At 39.5% G+C, this 16,114-nt stretch overlaps 1 protein-coding gene across 14 annotated transcripts in view; it reads right to left on the bottom strand.

Moving 5' to 3' along the window:
* The window catches only part of MLLT10 (MLLT10, histone lysine methyltransferase DOT1L cofactor), a 218,037-nt gene that overhangs the window by 42,715 nt on the left and 159,208 nt on the right, over positions 1 to 16,114 (bottom strand). The gene's annotated exons all lie outside the window — the stretch shown is intronic.

Genomic DNA, 16,114 nt, shown 5'->3' on the forward strand with positions numbered 1-16,114 from the left:
AGGTAGCATAGATAGGGCTTGGACTGACTAAATGGGGTGCAAAGGTGGAGTAGGGGTGGAGGGGGGACAGAGGATTAGGGGATAATCATGACAGTGGACTACTGGGTGGTGGTAACAGTCTCTTCAAGGAACAAAGAACACAGTGGTATCATGGTAAAAGCTAGAAAGGAAGGGGAAATGAGACTGGAAGCAAGTTATTCTCAAAAAGTGGATGGGAAGAGGAGGAAAAATGAAAAAAAATATTAAAGAGAAAACACGGAGTTATTGGGGGAAAAAGTGGTTTGTTTTCTGGTGTGTGTGTGTGTGTGTTTTAAGATGGGAGATCATGGCTCTGGCTGGGTAGTTCAGTTGGTTAGAGCATTGTCCCGGAAGGTCCAGGTTGTGAATTCAATCCCGATCAAGGCATATACAAAGAATCAACCAATGAATGCATAAATAAGTGGAACAACAAATTGATGTTTCTCTCTCACTTTAAAAATCAATTTAAAAAAAAAAGATGGGAGATCATGGTCATATGCTGAAATAGAGGATCTTTGCAGATAAAAGTAAGAGATGGGATCATCTATAAATCAGTGGGGTTCTCAATGAGGGGTGATTTTGCTCCACAGAAGACATCTGACAATGCTTGGAGACATTTTTGGCTGTCAAAGCCAGGGAGTGCTACCGGTATCTAGTATGTAGAGGCAATGGATGCTGCTAAACCTCTTAGAATGCCTAGGACAACTTTTCCCAACTAAGAATTATCTGGTCCATAGTGTCAATAGTGCGGAAATTGAGAAATCCTGTTATAAATTCTTGGGAGTGTGGGAAGAAATAAGATCCTAAGAACTTGACACTGTAACAAGAAGAAAGCAGGAAAAAAATGAACATTAAGTGAACTACAGTAAAAAAAAATCTTTTTGAGAAACTATAGCCCTTGAAGGCAACAACAGTTATTATATCAATAGTACAATTTACTTTGTTCTAAAGAACATAAATATTATTGATTCATAATTTTAAAAAAAAGCACCTACAGTCTTTAAACAAGGGGAATAAAAGAATTGGGACATTATAAAGTCTTTACAACTATAATTGAGGTTCCTAAGATATCTACAATTTCTCCAGGAAAAAAAAAAAAAAAGAACACCCATAATTTATTCATTCAACAAATGCATCTATTACGCAAACACCTGAGAGCCCGCTGTTTGCCAGACATTATTCTAAGCCCTGGAGATACAAAGCCATTCAAGATATGTGGTCTTCTCCTTCAAGAAGCTTAATGAAGGGAGGGAGGGCTTAAAGGGGGAGAAGGAGAGATAATTTCATAAGACTGTGAAGAGTGATAGGAACATCCTCAGGGGACTATGAGTGCATATAAAGGGGAATCTAACCCAGACTTAGGGCAGAGAGGGTGGGGTGGAGGTGGGAGGTCAAAAAAACTCACTGGTAAAAGCTAATTTCCAAAGGAGCTATATATAGAACAGAGGCAGAGGGTGGTGTGAGGAAGAAACACATATCAGAGAGCAGGGTAAATTCTAACAACTTATAAGGACCATCTGTATAGGCAAAGCAAGAAATGAGAAAAAAGAAGCAGGAAATAGATTAAGAACATTACAAGTTAAAATGTAAAAAGTTAAACATTTTAGAGACAATAGGAAACTACTGAAGATTGTAAACAGAAGCTTGATGTGATCAGATTGGTGTATAAGGAAAACATCAATCACTGGCACACACAAAGAATAGATTGGGAATGATATTTAAATAAACACTAAGAAAGCATTAAGGATCGCTACAATAATATTGCTGAGCAAAAAATAGGAACTAAGGTAACAGCAGTAACGAGCTATTACAAAGTCAAGATTCAGAGGACTGGTAACTAATTAGACCTGAAGAAGAAAAAAAAGGGAAGACTCAGGAATGACTCTGAAGCACCAGTAAAGTAGACATGAGGGTGGTGATACCAGTCACTGAAGTAGGAGTAACAATGGAGAATATCCTGCATTTGATTACTATATGTAGGTAGGTCACTAACATAATACCCCAATGAGGTAAATATCACTTCCATTTTACATATGAGCAAACATTAAAGAAATAACTTGTGCTGTTTGAGCTCCAGCTGAAGGAGAAGATTTCTATACCATGGTTCATACAAAGCAAATTGTCTGCAAATCAACCAGTGGTAAAGCACAAGGAAGCAACTGACTACAAAAGCTGCTCCCAAGGTGCGCCCTCTACTGGAGGGGTGAAGAAACCTCATGTTATAGGCCTGGTACAGTAGCACTCTGAAATTAAATGTTATCAGAAGTCCATTGAATTTCTGATTTGCAAACTTCCCTTCCCGCATCTGGTGCAAGAAATTGCACAAGATTTCAAAAACAGATCTGCGCTTTCAGGGTGCAGCTATTGGTGCTTCGCAGGAAGTAAATAAAGCCTGTCTGGTTGGCCTTTTTGAATACATCAACAATTATGCCAACAAAAGACATCCAACTGGCATGCCACATATGTAGGGAATGGGCTTAAGAATCCACTATGGACTCTCATAGCCAGTTAGCCTGGAGGTCAATTCACCCCTAGTATTGCCGACAACAATTAAGACTTAACTACAACAAGACTGCGCACAAAGACCACAAGGGGGTGCACCAAGAAAGCATAAAAAATGCGGAGACAAAAAAACATGACAGAAATGGAGGATATAGAGCTAAAAAACGCAATTTTGAGGGCTTTCAATAATTTGCTAGAAACTGCCAGTAAACTGATGAGAGCCTCAAGAAATCTAATGAGACCCTCGATGTTGTGATAAAGAACCAACTAGAAATTAAGCATTCACTGACTGAAATAAAGAACATTATACAGACACCCAACAGCAGACCAGAGGAGCGCAAGAATCAAGTCAAAGACTTGAAATGCGAAGAAGCAAAAAACACCCAACCGGAAAAGCAAAATGAAAAAAGAATCTGAAAATACGAAGATAGTGTAAGGAGCCTCTGGGACAGTTTCAAACACACCAACATCAGAATTATAGGGGTACCAGAAGATGAGAGAGAGCAAGATATTGAAAACCTATTTCAAGAAATAATGACAGAAAACTTCCCCCACCTGGTGAAAGAAATGGACATACAGGTCCAAGAAGCACAGAGAACCCCAAACGAAAGGAATCCAAAGAGGACCACACCAAGACACATCATCATTAAAATGCCAAGAGCAAAAGACAAAGAGAGAATCTTAAAAGCAGCAAGAGAAAGAGACTCAATTACCTACAAGGGAATACCCATACGACTGTCAGCTGATTTCTCAACAGAAACTTTGCAGGCCAGAAGGGAGTGGCAAGAAATATTCAAAGTGATGAATATCAAGAACCTACAACCAAGATTACTTTACCCAGCAAAGCTAACATTCAGAATTGAAGGTCAGATAAAGAGCTTCACAGATAAGGAAAAGCTAAAGGAGTTCATCACCACCAAACCAGTATTATATGAAATGCTGAAAGGTATCCTTTAAGAAGAGGAAGAAGAAGAAGAAAGGTAAAGATACAAATTATGAACAACAAATACACATCTATCAACAAGTGAATCTAAAAATCAAGTGTATAATCTGATGAACAGAATGAACTGGTGATTATAATAGAATAAGGGGCATAGAAAGGGAGTGGACTGACTATTCCTGGGGGGGAAAGGGGTGAGGGGGATGCGGGAAGAGACTGGACAAAAATCGTGCACCTATGGATGAGGACAGTTGGTGGGGAGTAAGGGTGGAGGGTGGGGTGGGAACTGGGTGGAGGGGAGTTATGGGGGGAAAAAAGAGGAACATATGTAATAATCTGAACAATAAAGATTTAATTAAAAAAAAATAAAGTCACTAGAGAATGATGACTCAAGAAAAAAAAAATTGTTTTCTTCTTCCTATTATTGGTAGTTATAAAAGTGAGGTATTTTTTCCCAATAGGGTCAAAAGGTACCTAAGTATATGATTGCAAGTGGAAAATGGAGGGCAGAAATCAGGTACTGGCAGTTTTTCCGTTTTCATTTGTGTGTGAATTTTTAAAACATAAATGTAGGCACTTATAAAGCATTAAAGCAATTCAAAATGTTTCAGTGAACAAATTCCAGCAGTTCAACTTTAGAATAATCTTATATAATAAAGAGCTAATATGCAATGGTTGTCACTCCCTCACGCCATAACAGCTCAGACACTCAACACTGGGGAGAGAGAAATGGGGACCAGCCAGGCACAAATGAGCTCACAAGAGAGGAATAGGGACCAGCCAGGCTGCGGCCCAGGAGAGGGACAAGTCGCCCGCCCTGCGGTCCCGGGCTCCAGCGGCTGTGCCTGCACCTGCAGGCCAAAAGAGGGACAAGCTGCACGCTCCGCGGTCCCAGGCACCAGCAGCTGTGCCTGCGGCCTGGGAGATGGACAAGCCGCCCACCCCGCAGTCCCGGGCACCTGCGGCTGCGGCCCGGGTGAAACCACCCGCCCACAGTCTCCTGCGGCTGCGGCCGGCCCGGGCGAAGCCAACCCGGGTCCTGGGTGCCTGCGTCCGGCCAGAGGGAGGGAAGCCCGGGTCCCAGGTGCCTGCGACTGGCCAGAGGAGGAAATCCTGGGTTCCGGGTGTAGGGTGAGGCAGAGGCAGTTAGGGGCAATCAGGCCAGCAGGGGAGCAGTTAGGGGCTATCAGGCAGGCAGGCAGAGGTGGTTAGGGGCAATCAGGCAGGCAGGCGAGCAGTTAGAAGACAGCGGTCCCGGATTGTGAGAGGCAGTCGGACATCCCCTGAGGGGTCCCGGATTGGAGAAGGTGCAGGCCGGGCTGAGGGACCCCCCCTCTCATGCACAAATTTCATGCACTGGGCCTCTAGTCTATATATATAAAAGGCTAATATGCTAAGCATCCGACTGGTTGCTGTGACGCATACTGACCACCAGGGGGCAGACGCTCAATGCAAGAGCTGCTGTGACGCACAAAGAGAAACAGCACCACCGACCTGGGGCCCACAAAGCAACACTTGGCTTCCCCCAAGTGGGACTCAGGCCCCGCCACCACACCGGAGCGACAGCTCACCAAAACACAGCTGACTCTGCCAAGACTCCATGGTGCAAAATGTGGCCCACAGCCCAGCCCAGCCCAGAAACAGTCGCTGTGGGTGCCAGGTAAGGACATCATATAGCAATGCCTGGTTTCCTCTCCCTAGCGACCACTAGCCTCTGTGCAGTTTTTTCAGCCCAGGAACACAGGTGGAAACATTTTACACTTTAACCAAATTTAGGAAGCTTAGAAACTTGACCCGACTGAAAAGTAAAAAATGGTGGACCTTGAAAATGACTTTAGGTTTTCTCACTGCACAGAATATAGTCAAACACTGCTGCAGTTAAATATCTTACCCGTTGTTCTCCCTGTGTGATCTACAATAATAATCTGCTTTGTGTTGATATTTACTGCTGTGTTGCTAACAATTACCTGAAATAGAAGCTGCGGTGCTTCACTGGGTTGGAAAAAGTTTAGCTAAATCCGAAAGTAGGTCTAATTAAGCAAGTTTATTCTATATCTATAAAGGCTGTTGACTTGCACATGTGCGATACATATAAAGCTCTCGCTGGCACCAATTGTACACGTGTGTTTCGATCTGTCACTGTCAATCATGGATTTGGTTGACACTTCTATTGTAGAGAAAGGGCGAATAGCAATATTAAAATATTTCTTCTAATTAATTTCCTTTCAATGTGCACGAATTCGTGCACCAGGCCACTAGTTATAAATAAATCTGTTAAAATTTCCTGGACAATGACAGCATTTAAATTAAAAAACAAACAACAACAACAACAAAACAAGTACATTTCTTATTGATGGCAACTAAATGGTATTTGTAGCATAAAAAAAAAAAAAATCCTCACCCAAGGATATGTTTTTGTTGATTTTTAGAGAGAGGAATGGAGAAACATTGGTGTGAGAGAGAAAGATAGATAGGTTGCCTCCCTTTTGTGCCCCGACCGGGGATCAAACCCGCAACCTAGGTATGTGCCCTGATGGGGAATCAAACCCACAACCTTTTAGTATATGAACAATGCTCCAATCTAAGCCACCTGGCCAAGGCCGATGTTTGCAATATTTTTATCATCCAGTAAATGCCATCCACTCACTATACTTTCTGAGTTGTCCTACATACAAGTACATGTTTTTAATGTTGCCTGTCTTCTGTGCTGTTCCTATAAGTTTAATATTAAATACATTAAACTATTAAAAAAAGAAATAAAGTAACTTGTTTAATGACCTAGTAGGTGGTGGAATCAGTATTCAAACTCACAGCTGTCTAATTCTATTAACTGAAACCAGTTCCTAGTACAAGTTTAAGGTTCAGGTTGATCATCGTGGTCTTTGAGGTATCTGTGAATACAGAACTCTTAGATAATCTAGAACAGGATAAGATGAGCCTAAAACTTGGCAGAAAAATCAGGTCTGGAGATACAAATCTAAGAATTAGAAGCATAGTAAAGTTACAATAAGTAAACATGAAAACTCAATAAAGTCTTCTACTGCTGTGCACAGTGTTGACAATTTTAACTAGTTCTTATTTGGAAACGTATAAATTTCACATTAAGAACTATAGATTTCCAATTCCTCCTGAAAAACTGAAGCTCTATCAACACTGAATACTATATTCTGAAATCGTAACAATCTGCCGAAACTTTGGATAGACATAGATTCTCTAATCCACCCAAGTCCCGTCATTCCTTAATCTTCACCTCTTCTTTATTCATTACAGATTCTTTTTTTTCCTTTTATCCTCACCCGAGGATATTTTTTCCATTGATTTTCAGATAGAATGGAAGGGAGGGAGAAAGGTAGAGAGAGAGGGAGAGGGATAGAGAGAAACATCGATATGAGAGAAACACTTGCATTAGTGACCTCTGGCACGAGCCCCGACCCATGACCAGTGCCAGGGATCACACCTGCAACCCAGGGACACACCCCTGACAAGGAATCGAACCCATGACCATTCAGTAGCTGGACTGATGCTCTAACCACTGAAAACACTGACCAGGGCCATTAAGATTCTTTAATCCACCAGTGTCCCATCATTCCTTATTCTTCACCTCTTCTTCATTCATTTATGTTACTTACCTATCTGGACCCAATAAGTATTTGATTTACAACTCCTGATATGAAAGTAGGTCAAAGCCAAGGAATAGAAAAATGAGATCACCCAGGGAAAGTTCTCAGCATGATCAAGAGAAAAGGACTAAAGACAGAAACTTAGGGAATATTACCATTTAAAGGGTTGACATAAATCAATACATACATATATACATACATACAAAAAAAGGCAGACCACACAGAACAAAATTAAAATATGAAGAGAGAATCTTAGGAACCACTTGTAGAATTTCAAATGAAAGATCAAATGATTCTATTGATCATTTAAGGGAAGGCCAGAAAAAGGAGTCATTAAATGTGATAATATATCTTGGCAAGATAACTCTTATAGGTTTGACTGTGAAGAACAAAAAAGCGCCCTGCTGGCGTGGTTCAATGGTTGAGCGTTGACCTATGAACCAGGAGGTCACGGTTCGATTCCTAGTCAGGGCACATGCCCGCGTTGCGAGCTCAATCCCCAGTGTGGGGCATACAGGAGGCAGTTGATCAATGATTCTCTCTCATCATTGATGTTTCTATCTCTCTCTCCTTCTCCTTTCTTCTCTGAAATCAATAAAAATATATTTAAAAAAAAAACAAACAGAGAAGAGATAGCATGTAAATGAAGCAAATATCTATAAACCTTATATTCCAAAGGACAGGCACACAATTGAGGGTAAAAAAATGATTTAGTTTTTTACCCCATAGTTCATTTACCAAATATTTATTGAAGTTCTTATTAAAAAGACACTGAAGATTGCAAAGAACAGAAAGAAACCCTACCTTTAAATAACTTACAATCTCATAACAGAGCTAATAAGTACTGATATGGGAGAGAAATGCTAGGTACAATGAGAAGGACATATGCCATGAAGGATGATTTAAGTTCAGAGGAAGAGACTGAGGTGGAAAAGTTCCAGGGAGAAATACTTATTGAACTCTGCTTTTTAAAAGTACCTTGAAAGGTAGAATCTATGTGTGTTTTTTTAATGATGAAAATCATACTATACTATACATTGAATCTACAACTTCTATAACTAAAAGACAAACAAACAGCTGGAGGCAGCACCACTGAAATTGTTCTTTTCTATAAAACCAAGATAATAACTACTGTAAAGGCTTTTACTTGAGAATATCCTTGTAATGGTTGCAGCAATTCCTAATACACAGTAAGTTTCCATAAATGGCAGCAATAGCTATTTTAGAGTTAATGCTCTAATTAAAAATTTATCTCGCCCTAACCGGCTTGGCTCAGTGGATAGAGCGTCGGCCTGCGGACTGAAGAGTCCCAGGTTCGGTTCTGGTCAAGGGCATGTACCTTGGTTGCAAGCACATCCCCAGTAGGGGGTGTATAGGAGGCAACTGATCGATGTTTCTCTCTCATCGATGTTTCTAACTCTCTATCCCTCTCCCTTCCTCTCTGTAAAAAATTAATAAAATATATTTTTTTAAAAATTTATCTTCAAGTCAGGAAAGTACAATATTACAATTGTCAGATCCTCTTATGTCCCTACTACACTTTGGAAAATGGCAAATATCATTACCACATGCAATAATATATTGTAAAAGTATAATGCTGAGAAGCAAAACTGTGGTGATTGAGGACCTTTGATCTCTAAACTTAATTTGTTTTTAACATGACTTAAATGGGAAAGTGCACAGCTAAATGCATAATGAAGTGATTATACTTTGAAACTGTGTCTGGTACCCAGGTTACTGCTATAAAATAGAATAAATCAAATTTTCCTTTCCTATCAAGGCAGGAAAGCATAAAATTCTAAATATTTTTAAAAAAATGAGAATCACTGACACTTCAACTCCTTCATACTTCAGCTAAAATTGGTACAGCATGAGCAGTTTACTAAGATCTCTAGATCTTTTTTCACAAGGCAAAGAATCCACCTTAGACTTTTCTATACCTGCTTTCTATTTAACTTCACTCTATTTCCATCTTTTTAGAAGTCATTTGCTATTTCAATCCAAATAAAGGTGACATTCATCAAATTAAACAGAACTGAGTCCTGCAATGCACAGCTCTAGGAAACCCTGAAATTCATCTATTCAGGATAGAGAGTAGGCACTAAGATGCAGAATGATACAGAGGGTGGCAGTGACATACTGATTCATTCAGTCATTAATCCATCCAGCCATCAAACAAATATTTATTGCTTCTCTATTAGGAGACAGGCACTGTGCTAGGGGCAGGGAATAAAGTAGGTAACAAGACAAACAAGATCTCTGGTCTGTAGGGATTTACCACTTAACAAGGAGGCAAATGTTAAAACAAGCGTGACTCTAAATTGTGACAAGTCCTATGATGGAAGAGAAAAGAGAACAGTAAGAATGAAAAATTAGAAAGCAGAAAAGACCTGTCTAAAGAAATGACAATAAAAAAAAAAAAGAAATGACAATAAAGCAATGACCTGCACAAAAAGTTAAGTAGAAAAGCTTGTTTAAAGGATAAGGAAAAAGGTAAAAAAGGTAATGTGGCTAATGCACAATTGAAAGAGTGATAGAAGACAATGGAGAGAGGGAAGGAGCAGATCTCACAGGACCTTGTAAGCCATGTAAAGGTGTTTACAATTTATGTTGAGATTAATAGGAAGATACAAACAGCAAAGAATATGACAGTTTTTAAATGATCATCCCTCTAACTGCTATGTAGCAAATGAACTGAAAGAGGGAAGAGTGGAAACAGAAAGATCATTTAGGACAGTGGTTCTCAACCTGTGGGTTTCGACCCCTTTGGCGGTCGAACGACCCTTTCACAGGGGTCGCCTAAGACCATCCTGCATATCAGATATTTACATTACGATTCGTAACAGTAGCAACATTACAGTTATGAAGTAGCAACAAAAATAATCTTATGGTTGGGTCACAACATGAGGAACTGTATTTAAAGGGCCGGAAGGTTGAGAACCACTGCTCTATATAAAAAAGAAAGTAAGATACTGGTATGGTAGGCAGATTCTAAGGCTGTCCTCCCAAGTTACCCATCCACTGGTTATTCAAACACTAATCTAGGTACACCTGTGAGGACTTGGCAGATTGAATTAAAGTGCTGATTAGCTGATCGCCTTAAAATGGATGGATTATTCTGGATTATGAGGGTGGGCCCAGTGTAATCACAGGAGCCATTAAAAACAGAAGGGCAAAAGAGTCAGTAGGAGATGTAGCAGAAGGGGGATGTTAGAGAGATTCTAAGTGCAAAAAGAATTCAACTCACCTTTGCTGGTTCTAAAATGTATGGACACATGTGCAAATACGGAAGAGAAGCCTCTAAGCCAGTGGTTCTCAACCTTGGCTGCACATTACAATCACCTGGGAATCTTTTTAAAATCCTGATTTCTGGGCCTCATCCTCCGGAAATTGTTTCTTTGTTATGGGGTGAGGCCGCAACATTACTAACAAAGAAACAGAATTTCCGGAGGATGAGGCCCAGAAATTCAGGATTTTAAAAAGATTCCCAGGTGATTCTAATGTGTAGCTAAGGTTGAGAACCACTGATCTAAGCTAAGGAAGGCCCTTAGCTGGCAGCCAGAAAGGAAATGATAACCTACCTGTCTTATAACTGCAACAAATATACTGCATTCTGACAAAAACCTGAATGAGCTTGAAAGTGACTCTTCCTAGTCCCCACATAATCAGAGCCCAGCTGGCCACCTTGATTTCAGCCTTGTGAGACTCTACCAGCGGTTCTCAACCTGTGGGTCGCGACCCCTGAAAATACATCCTGCATATCAGATATTTACATTACAGTTCCTAACAGTAGCAAAATTACAATTATGAAGTAGCAACGAAAATAATTTTATGGTTGGGGGTCACCACAACATGAGGAACTGTATTAAAGGGTCGCGGCATTAGGAAGGTTGAGAACCACTGCGAGAAACCAGCTAACCCAACCTGGAATTCCGGTGTGCTAATAAAGTTGTATGGTTTTAAAATGCTAATTTTGTGATAATTTGTTATGGCAGCAATAGAAAACTAATATACTTGTAATGCCAGAAAGTAAGATCGCGTTCAAAGAATAATGAGGGCATATCAAAAGGACATAAAGCCAACTTAAGGGGCTCCCACTGGCTAATCTGTAAACCATTTGAGCATCACAATAGATGGATTATAACCCATACTTCCATAAATCCATACTGATAAAAAATGAAAGTTTGATTAAGAATGGGTTTTTATGTGGTCTCACAGTTTATTCCACAAAATACTAATTTATTAAATAGGAAAAGAAAACCTTTTTTCATTGGAAAAGTCAGATTATGTGCCATCTGAAAAGATTCAGTGATAGATCACTTCTATGATATGTCTCAAAAAACCTGAATCTAACAATAAAAAATAAACAAAATCCAAAATAACTAGCCTATAATCTTCAAAAATGTTGATATGACTGGTAAAACGTAAATGGCATCTGAAGACTAGATGGTAGTAATATGGCAATGCTAATTTCCTGTTCTTGACAGTTGTACAGTGACTTTGTAGGAGAATATCCTTGTTTGTAAGAAATATTTAAGTGTTCAGGGCTGGATGGGGTACTACATCTGCAACTTACTCTCAAATTGTTTAGGAAAATAAAGTTCTCTATACTATACGTGCAAGTTTTTTGTAAGTTTGATATAATTTCAAAATAAAAAAAAATTTAGATGTAAGAAAAGAGCTACACATTCTTAAAAACAAGAAAGAAAAAGAAAAACAAAACTAGACCAGGTCAATTTTAAAAAGATTCACAAAGAACTCCTAAAATTGGAAAACATGTTCAATAAAATTATTTACTGAATAATCAGGTAAAACAAATTAATAGAGCTAAAAAATGACACGTAAACAAAAAAGATAAAAAGAAATTACCCAGAAATAGCACAGAAAGATTAAGAAATGAAAATGATAAAAGAGTGATTAGGGAACACGAAGGACAGAATGCAAGTTCAAATATGTCTACCAAAAATTCCTAAAGAATAGAAAGAATAGGAAGAAGCACATTTTAAAGCATAATGGCTACAACTGTGTCCAGAATTGATTAAAACACAAATTCTCTCAAGAGGAAGCACAAGAAGTTCCAAAAATAAAGTTAAATGGAGATATACTGTCCTAAACAGAGAGAGGATCTTGAGTGGGTGGGCTAGAACAGTTTGAGGGGTAGGCAAACAATTAGGAATGTGGAATTTTAAAAGTTTGGGTTTTTTGGTTTGGGGTTTTTTCAAGAGGAGAGACAGACAGTAGAGGATGTTTACATAAAGATAAATGATTGTGAAAAAGCGAATGAGGAAACTACAATGACAAGGTCTCTGGGGCAGGCAGAACAGGATGAGATCCAGAGCAAAAGGACTAGTCTTTGCAAGCAGAACTGGAGAGAAGGAAAAGAGAATGGATACAAATTAAGTTGGGCTGCAAAACTGGGAAATAAAAAGATGAAGTTTTTTCTGGGAATAAGAGACAAAGACATCTAATATACTGCAGATGGGGAAGAGGAAGGAAGTTAAAAACAAACAAACAAACAAACAATCATGGCAAAAAAAGTAAAGAGGATTTCCTAGAGATGTGTATTAACATTGTCAAGCAATTTAAATGTCAGTCAAGGCTAATATCATGAATCAATTATATGAATTGGTACACAGTGTTAATTTTTTAAATCTAGAAACACTTAGCTCACATGAAATGTAAGTGGACAGAGTAATGAGGGAGAGTACTTCAACTAGGAAGAGATGAGATACACCTAAATTAATACCAATCAGAAACCTAGATGAGAAACATCATGCAATGCATCACATGTTGATTTTTTGTTTCTTTAGTTTAAGGAAATGAAAAGGAAGGTTTAGTAGGGGGGAAAAAAGCCAATTAAAATGAAGAACATAATCTTATTGGATGTGGCAGCTACTAAAACAATTTACCATTCTTCATTAAAGGTTTTCTATAATTTAATAAAAACAAAAGTAATGACATTAAATTTTAGAAAATGAAGACAAGAAAAAAACTACTCTGAAACCCATAATTTTAACACAACCACTATGATAATTTTACTTAACGTTTTATTCTGCAATTATTCATTTATATTTCTGACTCTTCCAACAATAATCTGAACCCTATGAAAACAAGAATCATATAGTAAGAAACTGACAGTCCTTTGTCACGTATTTATTACTTTATACATAATACATATACAATTTGTTGTTCTGGGTTTGGTGTATGAGTTCCTCAGTAAGCATCCTAAATATCACTTGATAATCAAGTCCAGGTGTTTACAAGAAAGATATGAATGTAATTTTTACATCTCCAGTATTTCTAATTTTTTGCTATGATAAATACCCCTACAAGTCTAGCCTTTTCATATGCTCCTTAGGACAAAAGTCACTTCTATTTAGTCCTTTCAGATCTCTTCCCAAGAAGCACTTCATTTTAATAGTACATGCTTTAGAATTCTTTCCTTGTTTTTTGGTATTTTTAAAATATATATTTTTATTTATTTCAGAAAGAAAGGGAGAGAGAGAGAGAAACATCAATGATGAGAGAGAATCACTGATTGGCTGCCTCCTGCATTCCCCCACCCCCCACTGGGGATGAGCTCACAACCCGGGCCTTTGACTGGAATCAAACCTGGTAGTCCGCAGGCTGAGGCTCTATCCACTGAGCCAAACCAGATAGTGCTGTTTTGGGTATTTTAAAATTTTCCTATAACATGTTCAGAAAAGAACTTTTTCTCCCCCCTTTTTTCTTTGGCACTCTATGAGCCATTTCAATCTAAGATCTCTCATCTTTGTAAAAGTAGTTTACCTCCATTATTTCTTCAAATTATTTCCCCCGTCTATTTCTCTCTCTCTCTTCCTTTCTGGGGCTCCTGTTTCCTGGGTTTTACTACTGTCCTCCATATAATATAGCTTTTATTTTGTATATGTGTGTGTGTCCTCTCCTCCTTCCTAGGGATTTCCTTAATCTGACCTACCCATTATACTATTTTGATCCTTGGCTATATCTGTTGTGTTATTTATCCCATGTGCTGTGTTCTTTACTATGACTATTATAGTTTTCCATACCCAAAGTTTCTAGTTGTTTCTTTTTAATATTTTCTGTTTCAAATTATTATCTTCTCTCATGTCTTTTATATGTTTATCACGCTAACGTGTTCTCTCTCTATAGGTCCATAAGGACTGATCTGGGTAGAAAATTAGATTTCCTATTATTGCCAACATGGTCTCCTAAATCTTGACATACCCAGAAACAATTTTCAGTAAAAGCTTCCTAATACACCTTCTGAATGAAAACATTACTTGCTCCTAATATTGTTAATATAATGGAGAAAAGTCTAAGAAGCATAATTTCAAATACATGGCTGTTATATAAATACTAGAGGCCCAGTAAACAAAATTCGTGCACTCGGGGGAGGGGTCCCCTCAGCCTGGCCTGTGCCCTCTTGCAGTCCCGGAGCCCTCGGGGGATGTCTGACTGATGGCTTAGGCCTGCGGGGAGGGGGCCTAAGCTGTCAGTTGGTCATCCTTAGCACTGCTATGGAGGCAGGAGAGGCTCCCGCCACTGCTGCTGCACTCGCCAGCTGTGAGCCTGGCTTCTGGCTGAGTGGCGCTTCCCCTGTGGGAGCACACTGACCACCAGGAGAAGCTCCTGCGTTGAGCATCTGCCCCCTGGTGGTCAGTGCACATCATAGTGACCAGTCGTTCCACCATCAGGCCAAAACCAGTTCTCTGACATCCCCCGAGGGATTTTGGATTGCAAGAGGGCGCAGACCAGGCCGAGGGACCCCACTGATGCATGATCAGGGCCAGGGAGGGGCCGTGGGAGGTTGGCCAGCTGGAGAGGGGCCGTGGGAGGGTTCTAGGGTGTGTCCAGCCCCTCTCGCTCAGTCCCGATCGGCCTGACCCCAGCAGCACGCTAATCTACCGGTCAGAGTGTCTGCCCCCTGGTTGTCAGTGTATGTCACAGCTACTGGTTGACCAGTCGACTGCCTGCCCTGTTGGTCAGTGCAAGTCATAGCAACTGGTCGACTGGTTGACTGCCCCCTGGTAGTCAAGTGCACGTCATAGTGAGTGGTTGAGCGGCCTTAGCATATCATTAGCATATTAAGCTTTGGTTGGTTGAAAGGCCGACTGGCCAACCAGATACTTAGCATATTAGGTTTTTATTATATAGGACTAGAGTAGCGGTTCTCAACCTGTGGGTCGAGATCCCTTGGGGGGTCAAATGACCCTTTCACAGGGGTCGCCTAAGACCATTGGAAAACGCATATATAATTACAAATTGGTTTTGTGATTAATCACTATTTTTTAATTATGTTCAACTTGTAACAATGAAATTGGGGGTCACCATAATATGAGGAACTGTATTAAAGGGTCGCGACATTAGGAAGGTTGAGAACCACTGGACTAGAGGCTCAATGCACAAAATTCACGCAAGGGGCTCAGCCCTCACAGCCATGGCAGGTGCCTAGGCCCTTGCAGTCCTAGCTTCATCCAGAAGGTCGTCCGGAATGTCGTCTGGCTGTCCAGTTTAATTAGCATATTATGTTTTATTATTATAGATATGATTCCATCCAGAAATCTTGAAATAAAATGACCCTGAGTATGAAACTAGTATTAACCATCTAGAGAAACAGTTCACCATAATACATGGTCTATAACTTCATAATCAAGGTGATTGGGACATAATTTCTATGAATACATGACTAGAAATTAATGTGAAAGGAAGCTGAAAAACAACTGTATTGTAAAGAAGGAAAAGAATCTTATCAAGAAGGTGATAATCTTTAAACATGACTTAATTAACTGTCCTTACTCTGGTGTCAGATTCACTAAGCAAGCAATTTCCCAATTATAATTCGTTTTCCCAAGATTACTTAAGAATAAGGCAAGCAACATTTGTCATTATAGACAGTTATATTTTTAGCATAAACAGCTAAATGACATACTTCCCTATCATCATTTCTGAGGTACTGGCTTGAGTAAGCCCACTTGCCAACTCTAGGTATATTGGACAAAACCAAAAGAAGCTAATCTATATATATGTGTGT

The sequence above is a fragment of the Myotis lucifugus genome, unplaced genomic scaffold, assembly GCF_000147115.1.
Source record: "Myotis lucifugus unplaced genomic scaffold, Myoluc2.0 scaffold_132, whole genome shotgun sequence".
Classification (NCBI taxonomy): Eukaryota; Metazoa; Chordata; class Mammalia; order Chiroptera; family Vespertilionidae; genus Myotis; species Myotis lucifugus.